Here is a 26411-nt window from a genome sequence, read left to right as displayed (position 1 = left end):
AGTAACACAGGATTTGTCTTCATCTTGCTGCTCCACCATCCAAGCATCTCTGCACAAAACCTGTCCAACTGCTATCTCTTGCTGCTCTGCACATTACTCCAAATCATTCACCAAAATGAGCACACAAACCTGCATCAGTGAAAGCACGAAAAAGACTTACCAAATAAGTTCAAATCAGTTTCAATTTTCCCTTCGGTCCCTCAAAACCTCACTCAATCTCACTCAGCGATACACACCCCATACGAATCTGAGTCACACACAAAACAACAAATACAGCACAACCTGCAAAGAAACTCTCAACTTTCACCTCAACGTTCAACCACAACTCACCCTCAACAGCAATAATCGAACCTACAGCCTCACCAACAAACACACGAAACTTCACCTCCCTGAAACACATCGCACCACACCACTCTACAGTAGTCACACACGAATTGCACACAAAACGCATAGAAATCCACAAGGGAGAAGGACGACGAAGAAGAAAAGAGTCAAGGGCGCTTACCTGAAGGTGTTGAATCCGCTCCATCGAGGGTATCTCCGACGTAACCTCATCTCTATTTTTGTAACTTGCTTTCCGTTTTGCCCGATAATTATTGTAATATGTAATCTGAATCAATATTGAAAGATCGGGGATTTAGGGTTTTTGCAGGATAAGGGTTTTATTTCTTGTTGCTTGCATTCGTTGATTGAACATCGTGAGAGAAAGCAAGATGAATGAGTGAAGCCGTGAGAACAGAGAGTGATGAGCGGCGAGAGCATTTCGTTGTCGTTGTTGTTCGATCACGTACTAACAGAGAGCATTTCGTTGTTGCTCGGGAGGAGGCTAAAGAGTCGACAAATCTTCATATCTTCATTGGTTTCGGTTGTACCTTATTGCCTTAATCAATCTTGTCCAGATACCATGTTGTGACCGAATTTTTTATCCTATTTTCTTCTTGTTATGCTATGTCTCTACTTTTAACTTGGTTATACTTTTATTCTTTGTTCTGTTTGAATTTTTCTAGTCCCAAAATGTTGAAATACTTCCAATAAAGGCCTTGGAGGTTTTGAAGGAACTAAGGTTGTCTACCTCAAACTGTTCAACTTGTTGATGATACCTGTGGTTTGGCTGTTTCCATTTACATATTAATCATTTATATACATGATTTATAAAATCCTTTTTTTTTTCCAGGGATTTGCCAGTGGTTTTATTAAAATTGTCTAAGGAGTTCAACATTGAAAAGTTTCTTGTTTTATTGGACTCCCTAATTGACTGCAGGTGAGAATTCTATGACTTTCTTTCTGGCGGTCTATGCATACTATACTACCAAAAACTTTTTTGTGCTGATTATTATTCATTCGCAGTTCTAAAGATGAATACTGCTAGCAGGCTTTGCTGTCCTTGATAGAAAAGGTCCCCATAAATGATTCTGTTCATCACGTGGTCACCAAAATCCTATCAACTTGTGTGAAACTACCCCAAAAAGTTGACTACTCAATATCTTTGATGTCAGGTATGTATTATGATTCTGAATTAAGATTTCAGAGAATTCTAGAACGTGAGAAAATTTAATATGAATGGAAATTAATTTTTGTATTCTATCACCAATAGTTGTAACTGCTGTAACTAACCTCTAAATTAGTTTTTACAACTGTACCCGGCTCAGCTCTAATAGTTGCAGTCTAGTCAATTATTCAGTTATGATATGATGCCTAGCTTATTGTCCTCACAACTTTGTTGTTTTTTAAATGTCAATTAGTTGGATGGGCAAAAAAGATTCTGATAATTGTTAATACAAAGTATCCGTCTGAACTCCGTGGAGCAGTTAATCATTTCCTTCAGGTATGCTGAAATTTTTTTATGCTTCTCTTTGTGAGCAATTATACGAAAGTCTAAATGGTCTGAACTCAGCTTGTTCAACTTCAACAGAATAACAAATCACATTCAAAGAAAGACGATTCACTGTATAAGATTTTATGCAAGATGTTGGATGGTAATCTGGATTCACCATCTGATATCTCAGAGTCTAAAGTTTGGTTTGCCTTGTATCATCCAAAGGTAGTACCACCCATTAACTTTCTATTGAATTTCAGTGTCTATAATCATGAAGTGTGAATGGTCATCAATTTTCTGTTAGTATTTATGAGCTTCATTCTTATTTGATATGGTATAGGCTGATGTTAGACGAACTACACTGTGTGATAATCATGTTGCCTCCGAGTCGTGTTTTCTTTCTTTTTCAAGAAATGCACAAACCCTAAAAACATGTTGCCTTTGAATTGTGTGTTTTCTCTCTCAATGAATTCCATTTCGTTTCTCATAGTTCTTGTAATACCCTACCAATATGCGTCTAGAATCATATCAGTAAAATATTAATAACTGGTACTGAGTACAAACAAAAGCTAGGAATAATGATATAAATTGCATACATTTATAAATCATCTCGAAGATGGATACAACGAATATGTCTACACAGTAATAATAATATACGGCGGAAGAAAAGATTAGGCACGGTCTTCACGACATCCGAAACCATGGAATCAACTCCGAATCGCATCACACGATTCGAATCCTCAATAATATGGACCGTAGGGAAACATGGATTCTCATCGAATTGCATCGCACAATTCAACTCATCAAACCCATGGAATCAACTCCGAATCGCATCACACGATTCGAATCCTCAATAATATGGACCGTAGGGAAACATGGATTCTCATCGAATTGCATCGCACAATTCAACTCATCAAACCCATGGAATCAACTCCGAATCGCATCACACGATTCGAATCCTCAATAATGAGAACGATAAGGGGAAGGTATTGGTTCGCATCCCCGGGAGTTCATCCCCGAAGAATACTCCTGAACTACAGAGCACCAATCAATCCTGAGCGTCACACCCGAGAAGGACCTTCATATATGGCCTGGGAGCATCCTTGGACATCGCATCACAAGGACAACCACATATAAGTAACAAGCATCGCACCGGTTACTACCCTCATGCCCATTATGTAACCCTTCGCCATGGCACAGCCTTGTTACTTGACCTCCGTTAATCCTTCATAATATACATTCTAAGGATTACCTCGCCATTATGGTTATTGAGTAAACATCCTCTTAACACTTATGTTAATTGTATAACCTTTCATCTCTTGGTCCATATAACTCAATCTGTCATTACATGACTTAATTATCTTTAATTAATCATGTATTATACTTAGGTTAGTTTATATAAACCCAAGAGTCAATCATACATGTAACATACTAATATTTCACCAAGTTTTACTTTATTAAACAAGATACAAAATATACATTTGGATTATAGTAATATTTAGAAGTATGATAGAGTTATGGAAGCTTAGGCATCTCATAGCCCTTTCTGTTAGCTTTCCAACGATATAAAATTTGCGTCAATCGGATATACGATGCAAAAGTTATGAATTTATGAAGTTTCGAAAAAGCTGCCCAAACAGTGATGTAACGGGTTACATGAATCATGTAACCGGTTACATGGCCCAAAAACTGCGTTTTCCCCCCTTTTTCACACATGTAACCGGTTACATCAACCATGTAACCGGTTACATCGCTGACAGACCCAAAAATTCTGCATTTTAGGAGTTCTAAACCAGACCCAAACCCCTCTAATTGATTCCCAGCATCATAATTTAATCCCAAACGAATTTACAACATGCAATAGTGATCTAATGTACATATTACATACATAAAACACAATCTCATCATTAAATCAAACATGCATCAAGTTAGCTCACACTAAAACCCTTAACATACAAATTCTTCCCCAAATTCTACCCAAGGTTTCTAATCTAATGGAACTCACCTTGAATAGGGAAGAGATTCTGAATTCCAAGCTTAGAAGGAGATGACGATGAAGACCAATTCTGACTTGGGAGATGAAGGAGAAGATGATGCACTTGATCATGGTTCTTTCTCCAAAATCACCTAACTCCTCGTACATGCATCCATGGAGAAATAATTTGATGCCTCTTCTTCCTTTCCCTTCCTTTCACGTTTTCTCTCTATCTTTCCCCCAAAATTCTGATTTTGCTAAGGCAAGAATGAGTCATTTCCACCAAACTAGTCTTTAAGTTCCTATTTAAGTAGTGGATTGACCACACTACCCTTCAACCATGACATAATTACCAAGGTGCCATCTAGTTCAATTCTAACCAATCCTTAGAATTTTTAACAACTTCTCTTAATAACTATTAACTATCCATAGGTCTCATGCTTAGAGAAATAAGGTTGTTACAGTTCTTTCGCTAGTCTTTTCTGTTATCGAAGCTTTTAATCACTATATTTTGGTTCAAACATGGAGTCCCACTTCTTGTCGAGATTTGGCTTGCATTATTCCCCCAGTGGAGAATCATTTTCATCTACACGGATTATGGCCGAAGGAACTCCATGACCCTTCTCAACCTCCATATCGTGGACCGGGAAACATCGATGGTCAACTTTCCAAGGGGCTCACGGCAATGAGGTAATACTTTTATTTTTGTTTTATGCTACACCATACTACTCCCGTGCATATATAATATTGATCTTCAGTGTTACCATTCTGTTTCAGTCTTAATCGTTCTCGCAAGTATGAACTTATTGCTTTGCTGAATATTTAATTGATTGCTTTGATTTATAAATTGAATTGTTGAATTGATGATGAAGATTCTTGAACAAAATTATGCACGTAAGGTGTTTGTTTTAATTCTTGACATCGTTTTCTTTCTTATGACATAGAGTTTTTTTTTGACGGAAAGCTAACTTCTATGACTTACAGTATTATGTGATAGTGGATTCTGGATATTGTGAACGTAATAAATAGATCCTGTGTCATTTAGCTTGTGTTCAATTGTTGATTCCATATCCGGATTGATTTGCTTTACTTAATTTCCACATGTCGAGACTTTGTTGCTTGTGTTGCTAATTGTTGAAAAAATTAAACAAGTTGAGATGATGTTCATGAGATTGATTCTTTTTTTTTTCTTCTTTTTCTTTTCACGATACTTGAATCTAGTTGGTGATAATTGTTAATCATGTAGAGTTGTTGTTGGTGTGAGTCATGGGAGATTCGTCCGCGAGAATTCATGTTGATGATAATGTTTGATGAGAACTAGTTGTTGGCTTGGGATTCTTTTTATGATTAATTGATGATATGGACTTTGATTAATTGAATGTTGCTGAATTTGGATTAGTAATACACGCTGTTCATTTTCCTTATGAATTGTATGGAGATAACATGCTTTGACAGGATTGTTGAATTCTATTTGGTTGAGTATATCACATGTTGAGAGACTTTGTGGATACTTAGCTTATTGAAACATGAATTGATGAAGACATGTTCTCCTCTTGTGGTGTGATTGGTTGGTTATCTTTGTGCATGCTCTTACTGCATTTCGTTGTGATACACTTGCCGCACCGTGTGAAGTTTTGTCACTAAACGCTAGTTTAAGATGGAAGCATGCTTTGTTGTGTTTATGACAATAATAATTGTTGTTTGTGTTGAGTAATGATGGAGTGGATTTTGTTGATGACATTATTGTTGTGAAGAAACATACTTGCTGTGCTAATGCTGGAAAATTTGATGATGTTTTGGTGGAGTTTTGATGATATTTTGGTGTTATTTTGATGATATTTTGTAGCTGGAAATTCAATGATGTTTTGGTGATTGTTTTGGTACTCTAAAGGTGCATAAAATGGTATTAACATGCGTGCATGATTGCTGAAAATTTTGAGTGATAATTGTTGGTGCTTGACATAAAAATGGATGAAAATGGTGGATTAAAAAGGATAGTAATGCTGAATTTTTGCTTGAGGACTTGTTTTGATGTTCATTAGTTGAATAATGGTGACAATGGCTTTGTTCTTAATTGTTGGTTGATTACATGAGTTGGAAACATGATTGTTGAGCTTTAATTGGTAGTATAATCTATTTTTTGTTGCCATGAGCTTGTGTTGTTGTGAAAATTGACAAATATTGGAAAGAGCTTTGCTATCATTTGTTACATTTTCAAATTTGGTGCTATTTCTTACTTGATGGATTGTCATCAAAGTATATGCTAACAGCAACACTAGAAGTCAAGTAAAGGTTAATAAATAAATTTAAAACCAAATTAAGTGCTCCCTCATCATATCTCTTATTAGAAGAGAGCCAAAATTTTGTTGATTCTTCTACGTATAATACTACTGTCTTGAAACCAAAGAACAACACTAACGTAACATATATTCTCAACTTTGTTGTTTAGGAAAGAAAACCTAATAGAGTATCGGCAACAAAAAACCAGAAAGTTTGGAATCATTATATATATGCTCAAAATTCTCCTATATATCTCTATCTTCAAATGTGAATGAGGCAACGACTGCACCACCTCATAGCAGCCTCATAGCAACGGTAGTGGTGCATGGTTAGCATATAACTGCGGCGTCCGACCATCCAGCAATGTTTACATAACATTAGCCTCCAATCAAACCCAACTTCTAGGAAGGACGTTTGTCTCTACCAACTGGGGACTGCTTGGGTCACCTACTCTACAAACAAAGCATCTGGAGAAAATCAGAGTATTGGAAATATAACTGTCCCCTGAAACTAAAGTTACTATTACTACATTATATGTGACATGAACAAAAATGATTTAAAATTAAGGTTTTGGTTTAAAAATAATGGTTTGAAAATAATAACGGTGGGTGGTTTGACTAGTCGTGTGTGGTAGATTGTACACAATGTAATTTGTGTTTTTCTTAAAACACAATATGCCCAGTTTGAAATAGTCTTTTATGGGGATTAACATTGATTCATAGAATAACATATATCACTCACACAATATTCAGAAGAATATCCACCGAGCATCCTTAATATAAATCCAATGTTGGAGAGAGTGACTCTATAATTTCTGGCGCAGATGTGAGAGCCTTCCCAATAATGCTCATATTAGGCCTAGACCAAATATTAGAGTACAGCGTTAAATGGTCAGTCCAACTATGAAATTATAAAATAAAATAAAATGGAATTAGTGATATAGTAACATTCAAATTCAATTTCATTTTGTTGTAATTTTGCCACACACAACATTAAGACAATGAATATCATTGTTACTAAACGACGAAGTGTTTTAATGCTGGATGTTTTAGGAAGATGATTGACTGGTTGAGAAGACTTGACGTTGGATTTTATAGTTGGACTCTTGACAGCTGCTCGAGGTGTCTTAATGTTGCATTTTGATGGACAATATTTGACTGCTCGAAGAGCCTTGATGTAGGACCTTATAGCAAGACTTTTTACTTCTAGAGGTGTCTTAATGTTGGAGTTTGTAGTACGATGTTTCACTCGTCGAGGAGCCTTAAGTTTGTTTGAATTAGTAGCACGACTCGGTGGTGATGGTGGGTTTACATACGTGACATATTGAAACTCAATTGGACAATTACCCCTGTGGGGACAGTCTATAAAGTGATAAAAATCACGTAAAATATTTCACGTTATAGACTGTTCCCACAGGGTCAATTGTCCATTTAAGTTTCAATATGTCTAGTATGTAAACCCACCACCAGCGAGTCGTGCTTTTGATTCAAACAAACTTAAGGCTCCTCGACGAGTGAAACATCGTACTACAAACTCCAACATTAAGACACCTCTAGAAGTAAAAAGTCTCGCTATAAGGTCCAACATCAAGGCTCTTCGAGTCAAATGTTGTCCATCAAAATGCAACATTACGAAACCTCGAGTAGCTGTCAAGAGTCCAACTATAAAATCCAACGTAAGTCTCCTCAACCAGTCAAACATCTTCCTAAAAAATCCAGCATTATGGCACCTCGTCGTTTAGTGACAATGATATTCATTGTCTTAATGCCATGTGTGGCAAAATTGCAACAAAATGAAATTTTATTTGAAGTTTAGTATATCACTCAAGCCATTTTATATTTTCATAGTTGGTCTGGCCCTTTAACGATGTACTCTAATATTTGCAGTTGTAGCAGCATTATGTGTGCAGGGTGAAGCCGATTTTAGGCCTAATATAAGCATTCTTGTGAAGGCTTCCACACCTGCGTCAGAAATTATAGAGGCACTCTCCAACATTAGATTTATATTAGGGTTGCTCTGTGGATATTCTTCTAGATATTCGTATGATATATGTTAGTATATGAATCAATGCTAATCCCTTTAAAAATTTATTTCAAACTGTGTATATTGTGTTTTAAGAAGAACACAAATTGCATTGCGTACAATCTAACCACACGTGACTAGTCAAACTATCAACTTGTATTATTTTCAAACCAAAACCTTTGTTTTAAATCATTTTTGTTCATGTCACATATAATGTAGTAATAGTAACTTTAGTTTCGGGGGACAGTTATATTTCCAATACTCTCATTTTCTCCGGATGCTTTGTTTGCAGAGTAGGTGACCCAAGCAGTCCCCAGTTGGTAGAGACAACCGTCCTTCCTATAAGTTGGGTTTGATTGGAGGCTGATGTTATGTTGACATTGCTGGATGGTCGGACGTTGCAGTTGTATGCTAATCATGTACCACTATCGCTACTATGAGTTGTTGCCTCATTCACATTTGAAGATAGAGATATATAGGAGAATTTTGAGCATATATATAATAATTTCAAACTTTTTGGTTTTTTGTTGCTGATACTCTATTAGGTTTTCTTTCCTGAACAACAAAGTTGAGAATATATACGTTACGTTAGTGTTGTTCTTTGGTTTCAAGACAGTAGTATTATACTTAGAAGAATCAACAAAACTTCGGCTCTCTTCTAATAACAGATATGATGGAGGAGCACTTAAGAATTTGGTTTTGAATTTATTTCTTAACCTTTACTTGCCTTCTGGTGTTGCTTTTAGCAAATATATGTTTGGATCTTGATATCATGATTTTCACTGTGTTCTGATTTCTATAATGAAATGTAAAAAACATACCTGGATCCATGTCGGTGTTTCTGGAATTTTACAATTAATAACTTCACGATTGTATATGCAAAATTGTATTTTCTGTGATTTATGATAGTTTGCATATTGGTAACAGTAATTATTACGGAATAGTATGTTTTTTATGTTTGTATTTTGATTTTTCGATAGTTATTAATTGGTATTGATATGTATCATAATTAATTTTGATATGCATGTTGCCGTAATGAACAGTGGTTTGTAAGACTTGTTCATAATTGAAAGTGAATATGGATGGCCACTTATTGCATAATAATACCATGTCTCTGTATATTATACTCAGTCATTTCTGTATTGTGGCTTCATAAAAATGTTGAAAACTAAACATAAAAGTTCATCATAAATGCTAAAATCATAAACTGTGCATTGCATTGTATATTTCTAATATTGATATATGTTAAAGGGTAGGTACTCAAACGAGTTCTAACAAAAGGAGTGGGTAGAATTCTAAATAATTTAGATTTTTCTCCCACAGTTTTAATTACTTCAAGTGTTTGAGAAATTTGGCATATTTTAGAATCTTCTTAATTACTTCAATGAGTGAAATGTTCACTTCCACGTTTCTGAATGTATCTAATGCTTACTTGTCTCTATTTTCCTCATCTATTTTTTAGTCTTCATTGCTATTTGAGGGTGAGGAAGTGGTTTAGTGTTCTTGTTTACATCAATGGTTTCAGGTTTTGGTTCAGGTATATTTCTCGGGTGTTTCTTTAACATTTTTTTTCCGATCTAAAACTAGTGACACTTCAATTAGGATTATTCGAATTCACTATTGTTTGAGCATGTGATTGATTGAAAATTTTAGTTGTCCAATATTGGTCTAATTTTTGAATGGTGAAATGTGTTCTTTGTTAAAATTGTAAATTTTGAACAGCCATTTGGATGAATAGTTATTCACTAATCTAGTGTTGAGGACATGTAGACACTAGTTTTTGAATCACCCCAGTAGTCATTAAAAAATTCTCTATAAATCTTCCTAATGCCACATATCCCTTTTCTAATACAAGAAGCTCTTGAGGCAGGCAGGAAAAAATATATCTATGAATACTTTCTTCTAATCATTCCAGCTTGTAATATAATATGCCTGAAAGTAGTACAACTAATCTATCGCAGCACCTTGAAGATACTCTCAACTTGATATGGTCTTTCGTGACTCCCTCGGGTTTCAGTGGTGTAGATCATGCTACATAAAATTATTTCAAGTATTAATGAGGATTCTCTCCTGCAAAACCACTAAACTTTACCAACAAGTGTATCTTGCTAGATTTAAGCTCAAATAGTACAGTCAGGTAGGTTATTCTGAATACACAATGCTTGATAAGTGACATTAGGTATATCTAGCTCTATTGTAGATCTTTGAGGTTCATCCATATTATGATTAGTAAATTCAGTATTAGAATCAAATAAAATATGATTGAACAACAACACAATATTCCAACAGTGACCCTTTTACTCAAAGCAAAGTGGAAAATGAAAAAAAAAACGATTAAAATTAAATATAAAATAGCAACAAAAATTTCTAACAGTATCCTTATTACTAAAATCTAATTGGAAAATTAAAAAAATGTAAGTTTTTTTTTTTTTTTTGGATTTTTTCAAAAATACAACAAATTCAAAAGTCAATCAAAAGGAAGGAATTTGAAATTTTTAGAGTGAAAACATCTAAGGGAGTCATGTTCTTTGATTTATTTGTGATTCTATGGGAACATTTTGGTTCTTTGATTTATTTGTGATTCTATGGGAACATTTTGGAACAATCTGAATAATTGCTCAATGGTCACTTGCGTGATTATTTGGAATATTTACCTATATACTACAACCTTGTAAATCAATAAAATAAAACATGAATGCTAATAGGATTTTAAAATTGACATTATTGTTAGAGGATCCCCAATAATGACGTTAATTTGATTTATTGTCTCACACAAGTCTAAAAAGAACTAATAAAAATTGTAGTTTATAGAAGTGACACTTGAGTTGTATCGCATAAACTCCTAATTCAATTGACTAAATTTATAATGAATAAAGTTATAAAGTGGACTTTTCGAGTTTGCACGATTTTAAGAAAATTCGATAAAAATGTGTTTGAGTACAAATCTATTGATCTGCTAAATCGTCAACTCTGACCTATCAGTTCTATAATTCAATCTCTAATTTCAATTTTATTCACTACTACAAAAAAAATACATTTTATGACAAGGTAAATAATAGGCACGCCACATTTTAAATTTAAAAAAAATAAGTTACATACTCCCTCAGTTGAGCTGCCAACCTAGTAAAAAAGTATACAGGGAACACGTCTTTGAATTCAAACAACTGTATTTTAGCAACTTTTAATATTTTATATTTTTGTTTATGGCCTATTACCTCAGGTGAGCTGACAATCGAGGGAAAAAATATTAATGGAACACGCCTTCAAATTTTAGCAACTACATTTTAGCACCTTTTATTTTATTTATATTTTAATTTATGGCCTATTACTTTGGTTGAGCTATCAACCGAAGGGAAAAGTACTAGGGGACACACCTTCCAATACCAGCAACTACATTTTAGCAGGGTCGGTCCCGACTTTTTAGAGGCCCGGGACAAATAAATAAATGGGCCCATAATAAAAAACACGTGTATAATTCGCCTCCAAAATGAAGAAGAATCTCGGAGACAAGATAAAAAATATGAAGTCTTGATTATTTCGAACAATAAAAATAATTTCAATGTAGATAAGTAGCCGTATGCAAATCATTAAGAATTCAAAATCAAAATATAATTAACTGAATTAAGAATGAGAATCTTTAGATTGCTTTAAGTGTTCCATTTTCTATGTAACATCCACCCTCTCAAATAATTGCAATTGACGTTTTCTCTGAAAAATCAAATCATATGGCTAAAAAATGTAGGAGTAGGGGTAAACCATGTCCTGACCATAATAGGCAGGTTTACTTGATTGATAAATAATTTATGGTGAATTCTTATCAACCCAACTCAAAAAGTTGGGTAAGGTTACCTCCTTTGTAAAATGCTTTGAAAATAACAAACATTTATAGTATTTTAATATTTTAATAAATAATTAAATGTATTAAATGAGATGGAATCATGTGATTGGTTAAAGGTACACTACCCAACTTTTTGTGATGGGTAGAGAAGTTTTTCCCATAATTTATTTCTATGATAAAAAAATAATAAATCAAAGCATATGTGATGATAAATTTAATTTCATCATAAAAATCTATAATAAATTAGGTAATTATATGACAAACTTTTAAATATTTAATTATAATATGTAAATAATTTCTAAAATTTATATACTAAAATAAATTAAAATAAAATTATAATAGTTCCAATTAATAACCATTAAAAGTAAATTTTATAATAACCATTAAAAATAAATTTTGGATTTAAAATTTAATTATAAATGTTAATCGATTATAAACAAATTATTTTTATAATAAAATTAGAAATATTAATTAGTTAAAATGAGAGAGTTATGGCACTAAGTTAATTAAATATGCCAACTGTACTTATGTAGGTAGTAAAAAAAACAACCTGAACTTTAGAAAGTAAGCCCAAACCCGAGTTGAGAACACTTCACCCACCCAGCAATTGCAAATCCGCTAGGCCACAAGTAATGTGTTATGTTTTCCATTTCGCTAAAAGCTATATAATTTAATATTTCAGTGTTATTAATTTTTAACTACACCTCCCAAATTTTGAGGCCCCCATTTTGTTGAGGCCCTGGGCTGTGGGCCTGATTGCCCTGGCCCAGGGCCGGCCCTGCATTTTAGCAACTTTTAATTTTTTTTTTAATTTTTGTTTATGATCTATTACCTCGACTATGTTGAAAAAAGAAGGGAAAAGTATTGATCAACCCGCGTTTTGAATTTCAACAACTGCATTTTAACGCGTTTTATGTAACTTTATTTTTTATTTATGACCTATTTGTTGTACCCCACCGCTACACTATTACCTCATTTGATCTAGCAACCGAGTGGAAATATTTGTTAGCCATTAGTAAAATAACAACATTCAAGACATTGTTAACTCATCAATCCACATGAAATATTAGTGATCCGCGTGAAACTCTCACCAGCCAATCAAAACGTGAAAGCCACAACGATCCATGTTGGACGTAAAGTGATGAAATACAAACTTAAGATAATAAAAATAGTGATAATGAAAGCAATTGCATGAAGTACAACATCTTTCTCTCAGATGGATTGCAAAAGTAGGAAAATATTTCAAGGTTGGTTCCTTAATGCAATCTCTTCTCTTATAATTGCTTGTTAAAAATGTTTAATGTTAGTTTAAAAAGAAAGGATGTAACTTAGCAATGTTAGTTCTTGCTCTTGTGTCTAGTAAAATGTTTAATGTAGATGTTGTTGCTGGATTTAATGTTTAAAGATTCTATTGGTTTTGCTTATTTGTTGTTGTTGTTGTTGTTGAGATTTTATATTTAAATCTTCTATTGATTTTGTTGTTGTTGTTAGACAAATTTAATTTTTAACGATTTTATTGATTTTATTTTGTTACTGTCGATGTTGATAATAATGAGGAGGAAGAATCAAAACTCGTCAACAAATTTGATTCTTTGCATATCAAAAGAAAATAAAATAGGTTAAACCAAAAATTATGTAAATATGATATTTTACCTCGGGTGTTAATTCCAATTGAGGGGAAAAGTTTAAAAATTGTTTTTGCTGACAGGTCGAACCCATGACCAGTCACATTTTTCCCCTCGGTTGGGGATTCAACTGAGGGAAAAATGACACACTTTTAATAACACTCGTCGAACCCATGACCAGTCACATTTTTCCCCTCGGTTGGGGATTCAACTGAGGGAAAAATGACACACTTTTAATAACACTCTTATTTACTTGCCCACTAAAAACCGATGTAAACCCCATTTCCAATCGAGATAATAACACTTATTTTGTGTGAATTTGAATTCCTGTTACGGGATAAAGAATTATGGTTGACTGTGAACTAGAGTTAAATAATCAAGCATAGTAAAACTATAACCTATCGATTATGTCCTAAGGAATTGAATTCTATCGGACTAAATTCTATCGGCATTTGAATTAAACGTTCAAAACAAACAAAATCATATAGGATGGAATATCATTAATGAAATTAAATATATAACGTACAAACCTCGAGTTGTGACGAATTGGTGCAACAACGGATCGAAAGAAAATTTTAGCCGTCCATTTGAGGTTCTCTTCTTGAAAATTCCATGTTCTCAATTCTAAAAACTCTCCCCTTATTTTAAATCCTAAAGCGCGATTAAATATAACAAATGTTTGGACTTTAAGAACACCGGGTGCGAAAATATAAAATGGCCCAACATAAAACATAAAATAAACTTTACTTCAAAAGTCTAATACGAAAAACAGAACTATAGATTGATCCATACTCCAAATTAGGTTATGGAATTTACATTCAACTTGAGCTTTTTCTCCTAGCTTGTTCAAAATAACCATAAATCGAACTGAACCGCCGAACTAAATCGAATTGGAGTTAAAATAACCAAACTATTACTAATGGTTAGTGAACCATACATATATTTTATTAATGGTTCTAGAACAAAACCATTAAGCAATTAACAAATCTCAAATTAATTCCGAACCGAATCATTGTTACTTTAGTTTCTAAATGAAATTTATTTTTTTCGTACCCCAAACTTTAATGGTTCTAGAACTGATATTAATAGTTGCTCTAATAGAAGACCGTCATACCCCAAAATTTGCCCTACTTTCTTCTCAAGTATCTGACCTTAATCGTTTAAAATCATCGAGGGACTTGTATCTGACTTTTGTTTCTTAGTCATTTCATTATAATATTCATTCATCATTTCGTATTCATGCATAAGTCAATATCAAAGGACCATTTCATTAAGATTAAAATCAATTGCATTACATTCATTTTTTCTTTGAATTTGGATTTCAAGTAAGCCATAAACAATTGACTTACTAATAGTGTGTTTGGTTTAGCTTTTCAACATACAAACGCGCGTTTCAACATGACCCTACCGTGATTTTTGAGAAACTATAAAAGGCAGCTTCTGCGAAAACGTGGAAATCCACCGTGATTTCATAGAAGCCACCGCTAATCCAAACAGGCTATAAGAATTTGAATTTATTGTGAAGGTTAAGATGGTTTGCATTGTTACTTGAATTCAATTTTTTTTTTTTGCATAACTTAGATTGCATTCTCCTTTTAAGTTTTATTGGGATTGGGGCTAGTGATTAAATTGCTATTTAATTACTATTGCTAATTTAAATTGGATTTAAGAATCATTTAACATAATTAAAGAAATGAGGCATTTTTATTATATTATTTAAACATATTACAAAAAATAAAAAAAATAAAAAATAAGAATTAACAGCATCTTGATTTCTCATTTGACTAATTTTAAGTCCGCATGAGCATTACTATATATAAAACGAAAATTCATTTTTATCTCCCTGGCATCATCATCTTGCAAACATCCTCTTGCAAACATCCTCATATGACTCATACCTGCAAACCCTAGCAACCAAAACAGTCCAAAAAACTACAGCTGTTATCTGTCCAAAATCAGACCCTGCACATACAAACAAAATAAACAGTCTTGCTGCACCAAACTTTCCCGTAATGAATCAACCAAGACCTGCATAAAAAAAAAGTAGAAAATCATTACATCAAAATTGACCCAAGAAAGCTTTGCAAGCAAGGGTTCTATTTCAAATTTTCTCCCTCAAATGCTAGCTTGAACACTATATAAAGAAGTCATCCGACTATCAGAAGGGGGAGAAAACCTTACAAAACATCTGTTAAAAAAATCACTCTCAACTTCCCCCAAATTTCTTCAGAATTTTCAACCATCACAAACCCACCACACTCAACAGCAAACCACACCGCCCTAACCTCACCTTCAGCCATCAAATACCCTCCCTTAACTCCATAAAACTGTATACCTCAATGACCTTTCAACCAAAACGACAACAACACAGACGCTTTCCTCACAACAACAACAAACACCTCACAAAACTTTCACAACCTTCACACTCAAAACGCATCAGCTCACACGCCAAATCAACACAACAACTTTCACTGACCAGAAGCAGAATCACAGCGGATTCCAGAAGCAAGAGGAGACGGAAAGCAGAAGAAGACCGAGCAAGAACCACGTACTCGATTTCTTTTGTCGCTTTTGATTTCCCTTTGAATTTGATTGATGTACTCTCTAATCCTTGATCAATAGTGAAAATGGGGGCTGATATAGGGTTTCAATGAGGTTTAGGGTTCTTTCTGACTGAATCTTATTTGTTTGCTTGTGTGTTGTATCATGAATCGATCTAGAGAGATCAAGAGTGAATTGGGAGATTGATGAAGGCAGAGAGACCGTGAAAGGCACGTTTCGAGTGAGAGAATCGCGAGAGAGAAGCAGAGAAGAACGTGTTCAGGTACGATCAAAATTCAAACAATTTCTTTTCACCATTTGTGAAAATGTGGCAAATCTTTATACAAGAACTTCTTATGACATTTTATAGTTAAAAAATGAATATTTAAAAATGAACATAATAAATAGATCCTGTGTCATTTATCTTGTGTTCAATTGTTGATTCCATATCCGGATTGATTTGCTTTACGTAATGTCGACATGTCGAGACTTTGTTGCTTGTGTTGCTAATTGTTGAAAAAATTAAACAAGTTGAGATGATGTTCATGAGATTGATTCTTCTTTTTTTTTTTTCACTTTTCATGAGTTGTTGTTGGTGTGAGTCATGGGAGATTCGTCCGCGAGAACTCATGTTGATGATAATGTTTGATGAGAACTAGTTGTTGGCTTGGGATTCTTTTTATGATTAATTGATGATATGGACTTTGATTAATTGAATTTTGCTGAATTTGGATTAGTAATACACGCCGTTTATTTGGAGATAACATGCTTTGACAGGATTGTTGAATTCTATTTGATTGATTATATCACATGTTGAGATACTTTGTGGATGCTTGGCTTATTGAAACATGAATTGATGAAGACATGTTCTCCTCTTGTGGTGTGATTGGTTGGTTATCTTTGTGCATGCTCTTACTGCATTTCGTTATGATACACTTGCCGCACCGTGTGAAGTTTTGTCACTAAACGCTAATTTAAGATGGAAGCATGCTTTGTTGTGTTTATGACAATAATAATTGTTGTTTGTGTTGAGTAATGATGGAATGAATTTTGTTGATGACATTATTGTTGTGATGAAACATACTTGTTGTGCTAATGCTGGAAAATTTGATGATGTTTTGGTGGAGTTTTGATGATATTTTGGTGTTATTTTGATGATATTTTGTAGCTGGAAATTCAATGTTGTTTTGGTGATTATTTTGGTACTCTAAAGGTGCATAAAATGGTATTAACACGAGTGCATGATTGCTGAAAATTTTGAGTGATAATTGTTGGTGCTTGACATAAAAATGGATGAAAATGGTGGATTAAAAAGGATAGTAATGCTGAATTTTTGCTTGAGGACTTGTTTTGATGTTCATTAGTTGAATAATGGTGACAATGGCTTTATTCTTAATTGTTGGTTGATTACATGAGTTGGAAACATAATTGTTGAGCTTTAATTGGTAGTATAATCTATTTTTTGTTGCCATGAGCTTGTGTTGTTGTTGTGAAAATTGACAAAATATTTAAAAGAGCTTTGCTATCATTTGTTACATTTTCAAACTTGGTGCTATTTCTTACTTGATGGATTGTCATAAACATATACTTTGATGCATAATTTTATGGAAATTTGGTTGCTAGTGCTCACTTGAAAACTATATCATGAACCAATTTCAACTTGTGAATTTTTGTGTGTTCTTTGAATCGATTGTTGTGAAGCATGATCTTGAGTTTGAATGTGTTTCTTTGGCTTATTAGGGACTGTCATGGTATTGATATTATGCAGAATTTTTGTTAGTTCCATTTACACTACATTTCCATCTTCACAACTCATGAAAAGTATCCAATTTGTTGCTTTTTTTGACTTAGGTCTTGTTGATTTTGGTTGTTTGTTGATTCTCAGTGATAAAATATTGTTTCCTTGTGCTACTAATTGATATTGAGGTTCTGGAAATTTTCTGTGTTGCTTATTCATCGCGTCTTGCTCGGTTTTGACTTTTACGCGCGGAGTTTAGGCTTTACCAAATTGGCCATAACTTTTGATCTATGATGATTTTTTGAGCATGTGAATAATGTTTTCCATATATAATAATATTTCTGGAGCTGCTGAAAGTCAAGGTTGCTGGTTAGATTAGATTTATGCTACCTGGAGTCCCACTTTTCTCCATATTCTCAACTTTGTTGTTCAGGAAAGAAAACCAAATAAACAGAAAACCAAAAAGTTTGGGATCCTTTTATATATATATATATATATATATATATATATATATATATATATATATATATATACACTCAAAATTCTCCTTTATATCTCTATCTTCAAATGTGAATGAGGCAACAACTGCACCACCTCATAGCAGCGGTAGTGGTGGATGGTTAGCATACAACTGCGGCGTCCGACTTTAGCAATGTCAACATAACATCAGCCTCCAATCAAACTCAGCTTCTGGGAAGGACGATTGTCTCCACCAACTGGGGACTGCTTGGGCCACCTACTCTGCAAACAAAGCATCCAGTAGAAAATGAGAGTGGCAAAAATTGGAAATATAACTGTCCCACGAACTAAAGTTACTATTACTACATTATATGTGACATGAACAAAAATGATTTAAAACAAAGGTTTTGGTTGTTTGAAAATAATAACAGTGGGTTGTTTGACTAGTCATGTGTGGTTTGACTATACGCAATGCAATTTGTGGTCTCTTAAAACCCAATATCCACAGTTTGAAATAGAATTTTATGGGAATTAGCATTAATTCATAGACTAACATATATTAGACGAATAATATCCACCGAGCATCCCTAATATAAATCCAATGTTGGAAAGTGGCTCTATAGCTTCTGGCGCAGGTGTGGGAGCCTTCACAACAATGCTCATATTAGGCCTTAGATCAGCTTTACCCTGCATAGACAGTGCTGCTACAACTGCAAATATTAGAGTGCAGCGTTAAAGTGCCAGTGAAAATATAAAATAAAATGGATTAAGTAATATTCTAATCTTTAAATTCAATTTCATTTTGTTGCAATTTTGCCACACACAGCATTAAGACAATGAATATCAACGAGGTGCCTTAATATTGAATTTTTTTTGGAAAATGCTTGACTGGTTGAGGTTGGATTTTATAGTTGGACTCTTGACTGCTGTTCGAGGTGTCGTAATGTTGCGGACAATATTTGACTGCTCGAAGAGATGTTGGACCTTTTAGCAAGACTTTTTACTTCTAAAGGTGCTATTTTGTGATTTATTTGATTTTGTTATTCATATTTTTACTTCTATTATTTTTATTATATTACAAAGGTCAATGCTGCCCTACGGCCTAACTTGGTCAGGTACTGACCTTCATTTACCATGCATAATGATCATTTCTGTAATCATCAGTGGGTAAAGCATGGGTCGTGTGGCGAATGAGGAAGATCAGGGTATATACATAAAACATTGGCGTTGTTTAATGTCGTAAATCTCTTTGAAGTACTTTGGCAACATATGGATATTTCCATATTGACCAAGTACTTCAAATAGATTTACTGCATTAGACAACGTCAATAATTCATGTATGTACCTTGATCTTCCTCATTCGCCACACGACCCATGCTTTATCCAGTGATGATTCCAGAAATGATCGTTAAGCATGATAAATGAAGGCCAATACCTGACCATGTTAGCTTGTAGGGCAGCATTGACATTTGTAACATAATAAAAATAATATGAGTAAATATATGAATAACACAATCATCCAAATCACTAAAACATTAAGGCACCTTTAGAAGTAAAAAGTCTTGCTATAAGGTCCTACATCTCTTCGAATAAATATTGTCCATCAAAATGCAACATTACGGCACCTCGAGCAGCAGTCAAGAGTCCAACTATAAAATCCAACGTCAAGTCTCCTCAAGCATCTTCCTAAAAAATCCAGCATCTCGTCGTTTAGTGACAATGATATTCAGTGTTTTAATGCTATGTGTGGCAAAATTGCAACAAAATAAAATTGAATTTGAAGGTTAGAATATCACTCAATCCATTTTATTTTATATTTTCATAGTTGGTCTGGCACTTTAACGCTGTACTCTAATATTTGTAGTTGTAGCAACACTATGTGTGTAGGGTGAAGCTGATCTTAAGCCTAAAATGAGCATTGTTGTGAAGGCTCCCACACCTGCGCCAGAAGTTATAGAGCCACTTTCCAACATTGGATTTATATTAGGGATATTCGTCTGATATATGTTAGTCTATGAATCAATGCTAATCCCCATAAAAGTCTATGTCAAACTGTGTATATTGGATTTTTAGAAGGCCACAAATTGCATTACGTACAGTCAAACCACACATGACTAGTCAAACCACCCACTGTTATTATTTTCAAACAACAAAAACCTTTATTTTAAATCATTTTTGTTCATGTCACATATAATGTAGTAATAGTAACTTTAGTTTTGGGGATAATTATATTTCCAATTTTTGCCATTCACATTTTCTGCAGGATGCTTTGTTTGCAGAGTAGGTGGTCCAAACAGTCCCCAGTTGGTGGATACAATCGTCCTTCCTAAAAGCTGGATTTGATTGGAGGTTGATGTTATGTTGACATTGCTGGATGGTCGGAAGCCACAGTTGTATGCTAACCATGTTGGTGATTTTAGTATCACCAATGTGTTTTGGTAGTAATGTGATTTACTATAGGCCAATGCAATTATGCGTTAAGTTTGAAACGAGTTAGGGTAGTGCGGAGTGCACGCTCGTCGAGCTAAACGTGTAACTGAATACGAATAATAGAAACGGGGTTCCAAAGGGCGTAGCCCCTGGCGGGGTGCGGGGCAACGCCCCGTCGGGGCAGCGCCCCGTTTGAATAGTTGTACCTTTTTCCAACAGACATGATCGTTTTTTTCCGAAAAGGTGTGTCTGTTCGTTTTCTACTATTGGTCTCCTATATAAGGAGTCATTTGGCCTCGATTTTGGGACACGGAATATATTTCCTCTCTACATTCTGATTTGTTCTCTATTGTCAGAAAACAGATTGCTCTTCGAGAATTATCCCCGCAAAGATTTCGTGAACCCAGACAAGAATATGGTCGAAATACTTTGTTCGGAAAGTAAACGAACACGATTCTTCGAAGATATCCAGTATTATCATACCGAATTTCTAACAAACCATGCACCACTACTGCTGCTATTAGGTTTCCTTTCCTGAACAACAAAGTAGAGAATATATATGTTACGTTAGTGTTATTCTTTGGTTTCAAGACAATAGTATTATACGTAGAAGAATCAACAAAACTTCGGCTCTCTTCTAATAACAGATATGATGAGGGGGCACTTAAGAATTTGGTTTTGAATTTATTTCTTAACCTTTACTTGCCTTCTGGTGTTGTTAGCAAATATTTGTTTTGGATCTTGATATCATGATTTTCACGGTGTTCTAATTTCTATAATGAAATGTAAAAAATATACCCGAATCCATGTCGGTGTTTCTGGATTTTTACAATTAATAACTTCACGATTGTATATGCAAAATTGTATTTTCTGTGATTTATGATAGTTTGCATATTGGTAACAGTAATTATTACAGAATAGCATGTTTTTTATGTTTGTATTTTGATTCTTCGATAGTTATTAATTGGTATTGATATGTATCATAATTAATTTTGATATGCATGTGCCACCATGTTGCCGTAATGAACAGTGGTTTATAAGACTTGTTCATAATTGAAAGTGAATAGTTGCCGTAATGAACAGTGGTTTATAAGACTTGTTCATAATTGAAAATGAATATGGATGGCCACTTATTGCATAATAATATCATGTCTGTATATTATATTCAGTCATTTCTGTATTGTGGCTTCATAAAAATGTTGAAAACTAAACATAAAAGTTCATCATAAATGCTAAAATCATAAATTGTGCATTGTATATTTCTAATAGGTATGATTGATATATGTTAAAGTGTAAGTACTCAAACGAGTTCTAACAAAAGGAGTGGGTAGAATTCTAAATAATTTAGATTTTTCTCCCACAGTTTTAATTACTTAAAGTGTTTGAGAAATTTGGCATATTTTAGAATCTTAATTACTTCAATGAGTAAAATGTTCACTTCCACGTTTCTGAATGTATCTAATACTTGTATCTATTTTACTCATCTATGTTCTTGTTTACATCAATTGTTTCAGGTTTAGGTTCAGGTATATTTCTCGGGTGTTTCTTTAACATTTTTTTCCGATCTAAGACCAATGATGCTTGCTTCCATTAGGATTATTTGAATTCACTATTGTTTGAGCATGTAGTGGGTTAGATCATTGATCCTGCATGTGATTGATTGAAATTTTTAGTTGTCCAATATTGGTCTAATTTTTGAATGGTGAAATGTGTTCTTTGTTGAAATGGTAGATTTTGAACAGTCATTTGGATGAGTTGTTATTCACTAATCTAGTGTTGAGGACATCTAGACACTAGTTTTTGAATCACCCCCAATACTCATTAAAAAATTCTCTATAAATCTTGGTAATGCCACATATTCCTTTTCTAATACAAGAAGCTCTTGAGGCAGGAAAAAATATTTCTATGAATACTTTCCTCTGATCATTCCAGCTTGTAACAAAATATTCCTGAAAGTAGTACGAATAATCTATCGCAGCACCTTAAAGATATAGTGGAAAGGCTCTCAACTTGATATGGTCTTTTGTGACTCCCTCGGGTTTCGGTGGTGTAGATCACGCTACATAAAATTATTTCAAGTGCTGATGAGGATCCTCTCCTACAAAACCACTAAACTTTACCAACAAGTGTATCTAGCTAGATTTAAGCTCAAATGGTACAGCCAAGGTAGGTTATTCTCAATACAATGCATGATAAGTGACATTAGGTATATCAAGCTCTATTAAAGATCTTTGAGGTTCATCCATATTCTGATTAGTATATTCACTATTAGAATCAAATAAAATATGATTGAACAACAACACAATATTCCAACAGTGACCCTTTTACTCAAAAACCAAAGTGAAAAATGAAAAAAAAACGATTAAAATAAAATATAAAATAGCAACAAAAATTTCTGACAGTATCCTTATTACAAAAAATTCAAAAGTCAATCTAAAAGAAGGAATTTGAAATTTTTAGAGTGAACATCTAAGGGAGTCATGTTCTTCGATTATTTGTGATTCTATGGGAACATTTTGGAACAATCTGAATAATTGCTCAATGGTCGCTTGCGTGACTATTTGGAATATTTACCTATATACGACAACCTTGTAAATTAATATATATATAGTTAAAACTTGCTAAAATAGACCTTCATAAAAACAAGTGAATCTATTGTAGCAAACCCCACAGGGGTTTGCTATAATACACCCACTTAATTTTATGAAGGTGTGTTTTAGTAAGTTTTAACTAAAAAATATTTAAATGCACCCTAAGGTGCATGTTGCTAAAATAGACCTTCATAAAAACAAGTGGGTCTATTATAGCAAAACCCATATATATATTTTGCTAATAGGATTCTAAAATTGACTTTATTGTTAGAGAATCCTCAATAATGACATTAATTTGATTTATTGTCTCACACGAGTCTAAAAAAAATTAATAAAAGTTGTAGTTTATAAAAGTGACACTTGAGTTGTATCGCATAAACTCCTAATTCAATTGACTAAATTTACAATGAATAGTTATAAAGTGGACTTTTCGAGTTTGCACGATTTTAAGGAAATTCTATAAAAATGTGTGAGTACAAATCTATTGATCTGCTAAATCGCCAACCCGCCAACTCTGACCTATCAGTTCTACGGTTCAATTTCTAATTTCAATTTTATTCACTACCAAAAAAAAATACATTTTATGACAAAGTAAATAATAGGCACGTCACATTTTAAATTTAAAAAAAATATGTTACATATTCCCTCTGCTGAGCTGCCAACCTAGTAAAAAAGTATACAGAGAACACGTCTTTGAATTCCAACAACTGCATTTTAGTAATTTTTAATTTTTTATATTTTTGTTTATGGTCTACTACCTCAGGTGAGCTGGCAACCGAGGGAAAAAATATTAATAGAACACGCCTTCAAATTCCAACTACTACATTTTAGCACCTTTTATTTTATTTATATTTTTATTTATGGCCTATTACCTTGGCTGAGCTAGCAACTGAAAGGAAAAGTACTCAGGGGACACACCTTCCAATACCAGCAACTACATTTTAGCAACTTTTAAATCTTTTTTTATTTTTGTTTATGATATATTACCTCGGCTATGCTAGAAAAAGAAGGGAAAGTATTGATCAACTTCCGTTTTGAATTTCAACAACTGTATTTTAACGCATTTTATTTATGTAACTTTATTTTTTATTTATGACCTATTACCTCATTTGATCTAGCAACCGAGTGGAAATATTTTGCCCAATTTGATGAAATAATTAACGAATATTTGTAAGTCATTAGTAAAATAACAATGTTCAAGACATTGTTAAATCATCAATCCACATGAAACATTAGTGATCCGCGTGAAACCCTCACCAGCCAATCAAAACGTGAAAGCCACAACGATCCATGTTGGACGTAAAGTGATGAAATACAAACTTAAGATAATGAAAATAGTGATAATGAAAGCAATTGCATGAAGTACAACATCTTTCTCTCAGATGGATTGCAAAAGCAGAAAAATATTTCAAGGTTGGTTCCTTAATGCAATCTCTTCACCTATAATTGCTTGTTAAAATGTTTGATGTTAGTTTAAAAAGAAAGGATGTAACTTAGCAATGTTAGTTCTTGCTCTTGTGTCTAGTAAAATGTTTAATGTAGTTGTTGTTGTTGCTGAGATTTAATGTTTAAAGATTCTATTGATTTTGCTTATTTTTGTTGTTGAGATTTTATATTTAAATCTTCTATTGATTTTGTTGTTGTTGTTTTTATAATACAAATTTAATATTTAACGGTTGTATTGATTTTGTTTTGTTACTGTTGATGTTGATGATAATGAGGAGGAAGAATAAAAACTCGTCAACAAATTTGATTCTTTGCATATCAAAAGAAAATAAAATAGGTTAAAACAAAAATTAAGTAAATATGATATTTTACCTTTGGTGTTAATTCCAATTGAGGGGAAAGTTTTTCGTTTTGAAAGTTTAAAAAATGTTTTTGATGACGGGTCGAACCCATGACCAATCACATTTTCCCCTCGGTTGGGAATTCAACTGAGGGAAAAATGGCACACTTTTTATAACACCCTTATTTACTTGCCCACTAAAAACGATGTAAAACCCATTTCCAATCGAGATAATAGCACTTATTTATAGTACTTATTCCTTTTTTACTATAGAGTGCATTAAACAAGCGCCAATTAACCTCATGTGAATTTGAATTCCTTTTATTGGATAAAGAATCATGGTTGACAGTGAACTAGAGTTAAACAATCAAGCATAGTAAAACTATAACCTATCGATTATGTCCTAAGGAATTGAATTCTATCGGACTAAATTCTATCGGCATTTGAATTAAACGTTCACTACAAACAAAATCATATAGGAAAGGAATATCATTAATGAAATTAAATATATAACGTACAAACCTCGAGTTGTGACGAATTGGTGCAACAACGGATCGAAAAAAAATTTTAACCGTCCATGTGAGGTTCTCTTTTTGATTACTTATATACTGGACATTACTTCTCTCATCTCATAGGTGTCATAGGTGAGAGTGGACATAGCGAAAATATAAATTTGTCCTTGTATTTGTGGACGCATCTATAATACATAATTTTTCCTTGTATCCTTGGACGCATCTATAATACACACACCTCAACAATTTGCTCAAACTTAACACTTCTCTATTTTGGAAAGGGTTGAGCTTAGATATGGTTGAGAAAGCGGATAAGCTTCCTTGCTCTTGCAAAATACATAGCCTCTTAAGCTGACCGAAAGAACTTCTCAATAGCTTTCCTGTTATTCTTAGATTGTGGCATACAAAGATATTTTTTTGGTTTTGCTATATGACTCCCTGTCAAGTCAGCTTGATCGAAATGTGTTGAAATTGCTTGACTCCCTTGTTTCTTTCTGTCACCCTACACCAATGTTATACCAAATAAAAAAATTCTCTTTTTTTTTTCTTTTCAAAATGCTAAAATTCTCCTCTTTATCTGATAAATTTTATTTGTTGTCAATATATTTTCTCCAGCCTTATTTATAAGCAAAAGTCTTCGGCCTTATTTGAGAATAGATGGATGAAAAGTAAGATAAATGAACAGTTTCAAGACCATTTTCAGAGTTTCATCACCAAATACTAGAGGGTGGCTGTCATAGGTGTGGATGCCATAGATCCAAAAGCATTATTTGCAACTAATCAGCTAGGCTGGTGAAA

General features: G+C 33.5%; 1 long non-coding RNA gene across 13 annotated transcripts; it reads left to right on the top strand.

Moving 5' to 3' along the window:
• Window positions 1–26370, top strand: LOC131650514 (uncharacterized). 13 transcript variants are annotated; one of them, XR_009298297.1, is made up of 7 exons: window positions 1–534; window positions 642–1261; window positions 1348–1496; window positions 1743–1825; window positions 1913–16104; window positions 16277–16380; window positions 26229–26370. It is a non-coding gene; the product is annotated as an uncharacterized LOC131650514 (long non-coding RNA). The 13 variants fall into 13 exon arrangements; XR_009298295.1 differs by lacking the exon at window positions 26229–26370 and adding an exon at window positions 22239–26196; XR_009298294.1 differs by having other exon boundaries at window positions 1913–16380.
• The last annotated feature ends 41 nt before the right edge of the window (window positions 26371–26411 follow it).

This window comes from Vicia villosa, linkage group LG2 (genome assembly GCF_029867415.1).
Source record: "Vicia villosa cultivar HV-30 ecotype Madison, WI linkage group LG2, Vvil1.0, whole genome shotgun sequence".
Lineage (NCBI taxonomy): Eukaryota > Viridiplantae > Streptophyta > Magnoliopsida > Fabales > Fabaceae > Vicia > Vicia villosa.
Note: the sequence above shows the minus strand (reverse complement) of the source record. Positions and strands in the feature narration are given on the sequence as shown.